Source organism: Peromyscus eremicus, chromosome 1 (assembly GCF_949786415.1).
Source record: "Peromyscus eremicus chromosome 1, PerEre_H2_v1, whole genome shotgun sequence".
NCBI classification, from domain to species: Eukaryota; Metazoa; Chordata; class Mammalia; order Rodentia; family Cricetidae; genus Peromyscus; species Peromyscus eremicus.
The window spans coordinates 70,896,205-70,907,804 of record NC_081416.1 but is presented as its reverse complement, the minus strand read 5'-3'; positions in this window follow the sequence as shown (position 1 = coordinate 70,907,804).

The window sequence follows — 11,600 nt, the reverse complement described above, 5'->3', positions numbered from 1 at the left end:
AGCACCTGCTTGACAGAGTGAAGAGCAGAAGACAAACCGAAGGCCACGAAGAAGGGAGACGCTCGGTCAGGTGGGATGGGAGCAAGAAGGGAGAGCACGAGGCACCTTGGGGTGCTTGCAGAGCCTGCAGAGTCCAGCAAAGAGGGGGTACACTAGGAGACATCGCCATGGGCAACAGTTGTATGAGGCCAGCAGATTGTGTTACCATGGCCGTGGGACTGAGCCTCTTCCAGTGTGACAGTTCTGCTCTTGGGCTACTGCCACCCCCTGACCTTTACTGCGGTTATGAAGTCAAGCACGTTTCCTGTGTAAGACTGGATGAGAAGTCAACTGTAGCTGTTGATGCCCACCCCCACCTAGTAATTCCTGAGTGCTCACCATGTGCCCGGCGTGCGCTATGGTACAAGGGGGCACAAGGGTCTTCAGACGGGATCATTATTACGTCTCACATAGTAGGCTCAGGGTTCCCACTGGTGAGATGAACACAGATGGAGTAGAGGGACTGAAGAGCAGAGGGACAACAGCAGCCCACAGTAACTGAGCTCTTAACGAGCCCCAGGCAAGCACTTCACAGTGCTCTTGTTTTTTAAAATCACCTCCGAAGTGGAAACCTCAAGTGAGAAGATGCCTCCCTCAGACGGCCCATAAGCGAGTCTGTAGGGCATTTTCTTGATGGATTACCGATGGGTGAGGGCCCAGCAGTGCTGTTCCTGGGAAGGTGGTCTTGTGTGTTGTAAGAAAGCAGGCTGAACAAGCCCTAGGGAGCAAGCCAGTGAACGGTATCCTTCGTGGCCTCTGCTTCAGCTCCTGGGCAGCAGAACCCCGTTGGCTAGAGTCCTGGATGACATGAAAAGGAGAAGGGGTGCTGAGCAGCAGCGTTCATCCCTCTCTTCTTCCTGACTGTGGACGCAGTGTGACCAGCTTCCTCACGCTCCTGCCACCCTGCCGTCTCTGCTGTGATGGACTGCACCCTCACACTGTGAGCCAGGAGAAACCTTTCCATCCATAAGTTGCCCTTTTCAAGTATTTTGTTACAACAATGGGAAAAATAACAGATACAGATTGCTTCTGAGAGTGGCTGGCTCTGTCTCCCCTCCTCCCTAGAGCAGGAAGGAGGGGACTACAGGGGGGACCTCATATCTCTGGGAAGGGCCTGCTTTTGGGTCAGGTCACATTGGCTCAGTCCCAGGAGCCAGGCCCTATTCCAGAGGTGGAGCTGGGATGCTGGACAGGCAACTCTGGTAGCCTTGGTGGGCCCAACCCCAGAGCAGGCATCTGATGAGAGACAGTTTCTTTCAGCTAGGGAGTGACCAGGACAACGCTAAGTGTGATGCCCAGTTTACCTCTGTGACTTCCTGCTGCAGGTTTGGATGGTCCTTGGGGTTTCTCTGTGGGTGGTTGATGAGGAGTCATGCAGTAGCCTTTGCAGGTGAACAGGATGAGTGGAAACATTCCAAACTCCTGTCTTGCATTGCTCTGTGGGTGCATAGACCCCCAAGTCCCCCGGTGACTCCTGAGTACCCAGCTCTCCTTATCCCACGGTCACACGCTCATACAAATGGACACACCACTGACCCTCTGGGTAAGGAGAGGGCTTATATGTAGACCATAGCAAAAGGATACCTAATTGCAGAAAGAATGGGGTCCCCAAATTGTGGGCCTTCTTGATTTTGCAATCTGTGGCTTAGGCCCATCCAGAGACCAGAGACCAGTCACCTTTGGGAAGTGACTTAAATTGTATGCTCCCAATAGTGGCAGCAGGAAGAAAATCGAGCTTTTTTTTTTTTTTTTTTTTTTTCCCCTTAAACATGTGGAGATCTTGTTATCCAGCCCTCATCTTGGCATAAGGCCGCTGGGAGGGTGGGAGCAGCAAGCTAGTCAATCATTTGCACCATTGCCTTTAATACTGGCCGTATTTAGTTTATTCATAAAGGCCTGTCTCACACGAGAGAGTTCTTTCCATAATCGAGACAATTGTGCTCAAGCTCCCTTCTGAAATGAGTCGTCGGCCTCCTTCTCAGGTGATCAGAGATTCTGAGTGCTTCCCCCTGAGCTGGGTTAGGAAGAGGAGTCTGTCTCTGAGTCCCTCTAGTTCTTTAGGAGATGTATGGTCACCTCCAGCACAGGCACTTCCCAGGTGGCTCCTGTGGCCCCAGGTGGGCAATTCCAGACACAGTAGTTTACCCAGCAGGTACCTCTCTGGGCTCCTGGGTGGCAGAAATGGAATTCTGAGATCAGGAATTACACATCTGCTATTCTGCAGGTATGTGTGTGTATATGCGTGCGTGCGTGCGTGCGTGCGTGTGTGCGTGCGTGTGTGTGTGTGTGTGTGTGTGTGTGTGTGTTTCTATCCTGGTAGATGAACAGGGTATGTTGCAGCAAACTGGAAAAAGGAGGGCCTCCAGGGAAATGTTGAGCTGAAGCAGGAGGTTGGCCCTGATGTGGGTCTGAGTTCCACTGAAGTCTCTCCTAGGGAATTCCCCACAGCCCGCTTGGCCTTCAACTCATGCTTGTAACCAAAGGGCTCCTAGAGGCTAAGTGGCTCAAAAGCTGATGACTAGGGATCCATGTGCAGGCTCCCCAAGAGGGGCCTCCCTCTCAGAGAGTAGAATTAGCTCACTCCTTTGATACTACCTGGCACCGAGTGACCCCTTCCCGCATTGCTGGAGCCAAGCACAGAGAGTCTGGTTTCTCTTTCTGCTTGTCCTTCCTTAGCTAAACCTCTAGTGCTCTGTTTGTTTAGGTTGGATGAACCCCAGCCAGAGAAACAGGGTGGAGCACTTCTGTCACAAAGCCTTCACCTGGTTGACCAGGCAAACCTTCTACTTTGTGTGGTGTGGGTTAGGAAGGCCAGTGTGGGTTAGGAAGGCCGATGTCCAGAGTGGCCTCTCTCCCATGGCTAGGAGTTCTGAGCTGCTGACTTGAGGTATGGCAGCTGGGCTCCAAGAGGAAACCAACCAACCAGCAAAGGAGACACCACAAAGACATGTTATGACCTCTCCAAAGTCTCACAGCACCCTCCATCATGCTTTGTTTAGAAGACCTACCCAGACCCAAGGAGATGGTCAGGAGAGAATGGCAAATACTTGGACAAGGTCATTTCGGAGGGGACAGATCCCAGGTTTGGAAACGTCATTTACTACAGCCTTCCTTCTGCCTGCAGAAATTCATAAGCTTGGCATATGCAAAAAACATACCCACTTCCTCCCTCAAATGTCTCCTCCCATCATGCATTAGGCTCTGGCTGGTATTCAACTCTTTATTCTTATTAATGAGGCTCTGGCTGTGGCTCCTCCCAACAGGGTCACGTGGTCCAAAAGACTTTCACAGTCGTCTATAGGGAGACCAAGATTAGATAACTATGGCAGACTGTGCTTCTCACGGAGCAGGGCTGAGAATGCCGTGCCGTGAATGCTCCTGTCCCTGAGATCATGCAGGTAAATGCAAGGGGACAAGAGGACTACCTTTGGCTTTCTCAGGCTGATCTGGTAACCTTGTCCAGTGTGAACTGAAGATACAAACCTTATGTTGCATTCTCTGTGATGACGTGCTCTTAAACAGTTTTGTAAGACATCACCAATGACTTGTGGGTTATTTAACACAATGGGCAACTCCCAAATCTTCATCTCATTTGAATTTAGTGTCATACAAGTCTAATAATATCCATAGTCAACGGGTCATCTTTTTGTTTAAAAGAAAAATCATGCAGAAGACCCTAGGGTATAATGGGAACCAGGTTATATCTACAGAGCTAACCCAATACATTCCCATTGCTCGGGCTCAGAAGACTGTTGCCATACCGTCCAGAACCAGCAGGTCACTATAATGAACTTATTTAACATGTCAGATCTGTGTCCGCAGTATTGATTGTCTCACAAAAATAGGTCTTGAGTTCTGGAGGTGGCCCTGAATCAACCCTAAACTAACCAAAGAGATCCAAGGATTCAGGAAGAACAGGTACTTGGTTAAGGCCCTGTGGTGATTTCACAGCAGAACCAGGACCTCACTGGCTCTCCCTGTCATCACCTGATGTCCTACATCCTCCCTCCCCATTAGGCATTGCTGAGTGCCAGCTACTATTCCAGACCTGAGAACCAATGGTCCCTGTCAGTGGCACTCTCAGAGAAGAACTACTGTGCTCCCAGCCTTGTGGAGGCCAGGCCTCAAGCAGATGTTTCCCCAAAGGGGCTAGTGTGCATGGCACCATTCTCAATTTTTGAAGGGTACCTGAGTCTAGTTAGGGCTCAGGTGTGGCTGGCTGCCACGAGGTTAGCCATGCACCACAGGACTCAGGTGGGTGGGACACGTTCTGTAACGTTGACCACAACCTCGGTGAACGAGGGGCAGTTGCCAAGTGAACTAACATCTGCTTCAGCATCTCGAGAAAGCTGGAAATCAAAATCGATACGTGTAAAATTAGGCTGTCGAGTAAACCCTGGACCACAAATAATTGCAAGCTGAGTCTGGGCTGCTGTGATTGTCCCAGACAGTCCAGGCAGCAGGCACTGTCCCCAGTGCAGTGTCTGGATTCTCAGCTGCTTCCACAGCGCTACTTCCTGGCTTCTGAAGTGACCCTACTACTGGCCATTCCTAAGGAGTTAATTTTTTTATCTCCCCCCGCTGAACTCTGTGCTTAGCACACACTCATTTATGCTGTGCTGTTTTGGAGAAGAGAACACGTAATAATTGTGTTTTAGAAATTGGAACAAGAAAATAGCAGATGCAAGTTGAGTGAATATTGAGTTTTAAACTTGTCTGGCTGTGATTTGTGGCCATGTCATGGCAAATATTTTTCAATGTCACTGCCTTAGCCAGTGCTGTCACTAAGGCAGTCAGCTGGGGAATAGAGGGCCCAGCACTCTGATCTCAATATTAATGGGAGCTGTTGAAAGTGGCGAAGGTGATAAAGTATTGTTTAGTTATTGGTGCCATACTTTGGCTGCGGGACATTATTATAAAGCATGGCCTGTTTTTGTCAGATTTCAATCATGGCTTCAATAACAGGTTTAGAAACTTGTGGTGCAGGAGCCCACATAACACTGATTTCCCCCACCCCCTTAAACCAAAGGAGTTTAGATTGCAATCTCAAAAAGAAAAAAAGAAAGAAAGAAAGAAAAAGAAAAGAAAAGGCTTGAAATTTGGATTTTACTTATTTGTTATTTTTCGCTCTTTCCACTCTTTGGTAAAGTGACATTCTTGCTGGTACCCCAGCCAGCCAGATACTTAAATATGGCTTCGAGGTGCTGGGAAATGGAGACAATCTCTTCCCCGCATTCTCTGCAGAAAGGGTCCTGCAAGGCTTGAGGTACAGTCAGTCTTTCCCCACCTCCCTGAGCCATACCAGGAAGAGAGAGTTATGCAAAGTGTATCATACTTTAAAAAATAATATCCTGTTTTACAAAATTGCATTTCATTCAGGAAATAACAGAATTTCCCAGCTTGGCCCCAACCCCAGGAAGGTGAAGAAACGCTTGGTGGGCAGGAGCGGCCCCTATCATTACTAGTGCCTGGGTTTAAACTTATAATTAAAATAACCTTTAAAATTCAATTTTTATAGATGAAGGAGATAACTTGATTTGGAACCCTTCAGTGCACACATTTTATGTAGCACTCACCCAAATCCAATGGTATCGTAGAAAAAACGGGAACATAAAACTGGATGATGAGAGTTTATACAGCTTTTAAATATCAAGCTGTCAGGTTTTGTGCTGGCAGAAATATTATAATTGGACAAGAGTAAAGAAAGAATTATATTAGCATGGAGGGGATTTGAGTGAATTCAGACCAAGCAGAAACCCCTTTAAAAGAAAAACACCAAAAAAAAAAAAAAAATCCCTGAGGTCCAAACACAGTGTGACCTCCCTTTCAGGGGAGATCCGCTTGATAAAACGGACACAACCCCAATAAAACACGAACAATAGGAAAAAATAAATAGAAATTACAGTAAGCAGTGGCAATATTGCCTGAATTGAAACAAAAATTAGGTATAATAGCCTCAGCGAGTTTTAATATGGTCCCCAATCAGATCACAATATGAAGCGTATCATGGTGACTCTAAACACTGCTTATCGGCTAGCAATCTCCCTGCCTGGTAGACAACTTGCATTATCTGAGCTCTGTGGGGTTTTTTCTTTTTCTTCTCTTTTCTTTTTTTTAAGAACTCATAAATATTTAATGTCTGTGACAGAGGATGGGGTGGGGGAGGGGAAGTGTTTGTAGGAACAGGGAGGGTTTCCTGTGTCACAGGCCCCACAATTGTCTGTTTGCAGCTGGGACTTGGCCATAGCATGAAGCTCTGGGCCCAGGAAAAGTGTGTCTCACCCTGACTCAGAGCCCACAGCCAGTGAGCTGTGAGGTGCAAGGGACTCAGAGGGGAGCCCAGAATCAGAACAGCCTGCCACCCACACCATGCCTGCTTCTATACCTTGAAAGAACGAGTCCCAGGTGACTTTTCCCACATGTCTCTCAGAGCACAGGGGCCACCAAGGAAACATAGGCAACAGGAGTTGTCTTAGTTACGGTTTCTGTTGCTGCAATGAAACACCATGATCAAAAAGCAAGTTGGGGAGGAAAGGGTTTATTTGGCTTACACTTCATCATTGCTGTTCATCACAGAAGGAAGTCAGGACAGGAACTCAAACAGGGCGGGATCCCAGAGGAGGCAGGAGCTGATGCAGAGGCCACAGAGAAGTGCTGCTTACTGGATGGCTTCCCCTGGGCTTCCCCTGGCTTGCTCAGCCTGCTTTCTTACAGAACCCAGGACCACCAGCCCAGGGATGGCACCACTCAACATGGGCTGGGCCCTCCCCCATTGACCACTAAATGAGAAATGTCTTCCAGCTGGATCTCAGCGAGGTATTTCCTCAACTGAGGCTCCTTCCTCTGATGACTCTAGCTTGTGTCAAGTTGACAGATAAAACCAGCCAAGAGTCAAACAATCTCAAAGCCGGTGGGAATAATTGTCCATGGAACCTGTCATACCAGATGTCAATGGCCTCTTGTTACCTTTTCTAGTGCTCAACTGACTTGTACCCATTTCTTTCCCTTTTCTTAATTTAAAATTACATTTACTTATTTATTTACTTATTTCTTTTTTTAGTTTGTGTGTGTGCACGTGTGTGTGTGTGTATGTGTGTGTGTGTGTGTGGTCACACTTGTGCTATGGAGTGCTTATGGAAGTTGGAGGACAACTCGTGGAAATTGGTTCTCTCCTTTTACCATGTGGGTCCCAGGGATTGAACTTAGGTTGGGAGTCTTGGTGGCAGGCACCTTCGTCACCCACCTTCACCTTCACCCAGCAGTTGAGACATCTCACTGGCCCATGTACCAGTTTCTTGAGGGCCCTGATAACCTGGCAGTATGATCCTCAGATGTTGGCTTCTGTTGCCTGTGAGATTCTTTAGGGGTCCTTGAAGCCTTCTGTTTTACTCACTTGTATTTTCTCTAGAATGGAGGCTGTACACACTGAGCAAGAGTGTACCCTCTGGCTTAGTCTGGAAGCCCACAGTCATGTTGGGAAGTGCGAGACTCAGAGAGCAGCATAGTCAGACTGCAGTGTCTGGAGTGCAGCTGTAGGAGCAACATGGTGGCCCTGCATGTCAGATGGTGCTTGATTCCTGGGGCTAGGCTAGGAGGAGCTCCTGGAGCCTTGTGGCTCCTGTGAGACATGTACCACAGGCAGCCGTCCTGGATTTAGTACTAACCCTGCCACTGACTGAGTGACCCTGGGCAAATCATGGGGTTGCATGGGAGACCAGAGTTACAGGCAGGCACGCACTGGCCACAGTGCAGACTCCAAGTCCATGGCTCTTAGAATCTGAGGCCCGTAGCATCTTCTTCTCCTGATTGGGCTAGGCGTGGCCCCCAGGCACCAACTGGAGGTCTTTAGTGGATGTGGTCTTTCCAAATTTTACTGGAGAGAGCATTCTTGCTGTTTTCTGAGCACATCCTACCATACCCCTCCTCAGGACAGTCTTTCTGTTGGAGGCACCTCCTCACCCCTGCAACCATGAACAAGTGTAAGCTGTGAGCTGGGCTGTCCCTGCAGTGAGTGGGAGGAGGGTTTCTACAGGGAGGCAAGCAGACATGGTCGGCCTCACAAAAGGTTCATCCTACCCAGGGAGCCACACTGCTTGTAGGACGCCAGGCAGGGCAGGCGGGGTGGCCACAGAGCAACTAGCTAGTTGAGTTTTCTGTGGCTTAGGGTCCCACAGGGTTGGTACCTGAATGCTGAAGGTGCTGGTCAGCTCCAGGAGGAAGAGGGGTCAGGTTATAAATAGGCCAGGATGTCTGGGCAAGTCCTGCTTAGTTGAAGACCTAAGATATTACTGGGATATAATTCAGAGTCCCAAACGGGGCTGGGTCAGAGAGGAGAGAGAAGGTGGAATAGATGGAGAGAGAGGAGAAGTCCTAGAAAGACAAATGGAGACAGAGAGAGCAGGGAAGGAGAGGGGGAGAGAGGGGAGGAGGAGGGAAGACCCAGAGACACAGAGAGAGACACACAGGGAGAAGAGGGAAGGATGGAGGGAGGAAGGAAGGAAGCAAAGGAAGGAAGATGGGGTAGGAAGGGATGAGGGAGGAAAAGGAGAGGTAGAAGAGGGTCTATAGAGACAGCCAGGGAGACAGTGCCCTTGAGAGGGCAGGTTCTTCTCCAGGGCCAGGGACTGTGAGGCACAAGCAGTTTAAGCATTTCTATCTATCATCTGGTGTCTCCAAAAGAGGTGGAAAATCTTCACTCCCGATGCTTCAAGGTCACCGGATAAGACAGGTTCTTTCTCACAGTCACCCAGTTTCCTAACACTCATGTGATGTGAAGCTGGGGCAAGGGTACAGGGAAGGTGAATTTCTCATCAGGTTACAGTAAAGGACACCAGGAAGGAAAGATGTGACTCCCAGGACAAGGTGAGCTCACTGACTGGAAGAGAGCAAGGGCCAAGTATGTGGGCCTATAGGCCTACCCACGTATGCACGTGCGTGCACATGATCATGAGTCTGTATTTGTATATAGGAGGTTGAGGTGGAGTGGCACATGGGGTGGGGAGAGCAGTGTCACTCAGCCCTACTCTTGGCCACCTGCTCTCAGCTCAGCCTAAAGGGGGTGCTGCCCGCACCTCCTCCCTCCTGATACTGCAGAGTGCTGGGGTGGGAATGTTCTTGGTGAAGACCCAAAGGCCTCATGTCTTTGTGGGGAGTAGAGAGGGTGTGGTTTTCTGACTCCTGAGGTCACAGCTTCACTGTATTTCTTGGATCCAGGGAAGAACCCCAGTGGTGTTGGCACAACTTGCAGAAGCCCTCACTGCCTGATGAACATAGGTCAACAGCTCTCTTCACATACTGCACCCCAACCCTCCACCATGAAGCAACTCCATTGGAGCCCTTGACAATGCAGTCTGGGATCCCAGACTCTTATTTCAGAAAATTCCCTAGTCTAACATGTTGCTGGGACAGAAGCCTTGGGATCTCTGTGCTTGAGGGTCTAGCAGCACTGGACCTGGAGCTCTTGGTAAAGAGAGTCTCACAGATGTGGGGGCCAGAGAGCTGTGTGCAGCTGGTGTATGGGGGAACCTCCCCTAAAGATGTCACTATGTGGCTACACCAAGGAGAGAGCTGGTAACTAGTGGGATGTTTTCATTTGAGGTCTCAGAGCTGGGAAATGTTCCAGGCAATGAGCCAACAGGCCTCTCCCCTTTCCAACCTAACACTCCCATCTTCTCAATGCCCCTCTCCCACCATCCTATTCCCTTGTAGCCAAGTACAGATCCGGCATGATTCTGCTCTCCTGCTTCCTTTCCTTGATGATGACTGGGATGTCAGTATTGAGGAGGAAGCCAGGTTGCATTCAGACTCTGTGGGAAAGTGTGTGATGATCATCAGTGTCTTCATGGTCTTGCCATCCTTCCCTCACACTCCTTCGTTATTCCTCAAACACAAGGCACCAGCGTCTCAGGGACTGCGTGGGGGCGGGGCACAGTGGTCAACAAGTGACAAGCCATGCTTAGTGATGCCAAGCTGTGAGAGCCGTCCTGCCTATGAAGGTATACTGTGGACAACATGAGCATCTTTTGCAGCAATGGAGGCATCCAGGGAAGCCCCCAGTGTACATGTGACCGTGGACCAGGCATGAGTGTCAGTGACTTCTGTGTCCTTCTTGCCTCTGATCTGTTTGCCACCCCCCCTCCCTGCCATTGCTACTGTTTGATTACAGTGCCAGGTGGGATATGTGCTAGCTAATCGTGATTGCCAACTTAACTACATCTGGAATCAATTAAAACCCAAGCAGCTGGGCATGCCTGTGAGGGATTTTCTTCTTCAGATAATTTGAGGTGGGAAGACCCACACTAAATCTGGGCCATACCTTCTGGTGGTAACCCACATAAAAGGACATAGAAGAAGGGAGCTTTTATATTTTGCCTGCTTGTCCTCACTCTTGCTGGCAAGTTCATCTGTTCTGTTGCTGAGGCATTCCCCTGCTGCTATTAGAACCTACTTCTTTGGGATTCAGACACAGACTGAAGACCAGTAGCTCTCTAGGAATTCCCTGAGACTTCAGCACCGGATTGGGACTACTAAAGTCATTCAGTCTCATGAACCAAACAACCATGGGATCCTTGGCCTTATCTCCACCAGGAGACAGCCATTGTTGGACTACCCAGACTATGTGTATACATATACATACATACATATATATATATGTGTGTGTGTGTGTGTGTGTGTACGTATGTATGGTATTTATTAGTAGAGTGGTTTATAGGCTGTAGACTGGATAATATATATATACACACACACACACATATATACACACATACCATATATTAGTCTGGGTACTCCAAAGGAACAGAATTGATAGAATAAATCTATCTATATCTCTCTATATACCTATATAACCACCTATGTGGTTACATATAAAGTATATACATTATTACACATGATATACATGGTTATATATGGTATATACATTATGGTATATATTTCCTTTAGAGAACCTAGGCTGATCTAATGCCACTCAGTCCTTCCATCTTTATACACCAGATACCAAATTCCTGCTCTGCACCAAGCCCTTCACTGGAAGGACAGATATGAGTGACAGAGCACAGAGGAGTTCCATCCACAGACAGTAACAGACACTGATCTCAGACCATGGCCCAAGACAGAAGTAATGGAACCAAGAGAAGGAAGTGTCATAAGTAGAGAAAGATGAGGGGCAGAATGCTCAGACATGAAACCACGCCCAGCAACTTTATCTTTGTCAAGCCAAGAGAGAGAGGAAAAGATAGGAAGGGATGAGGATGCCCCAACCAGGACCAAGTCAACTGAGTGTAATTCACACCTCACATCCAGCTGATGCATCAGTTCATTAGAACACAAAAATACACCATCAAACAGACAATCAAATTTCATGTAAAATAAGCTTCGGCATTAAAACGGTTGCTGGTGTTTTATGTGTGTGACTCTGCAGGCAGATATATTTCTTACTACTATAGCAAGACTGATTTGTGTGAAGGCTCCCGTCACCAAATCACTCCGAAGGTTGGGAGATAAAATGTCGCTTAGGATAATGTAATTGGCCTTAAGGTACAGGAGTTGAATTATTTTCAGTGATT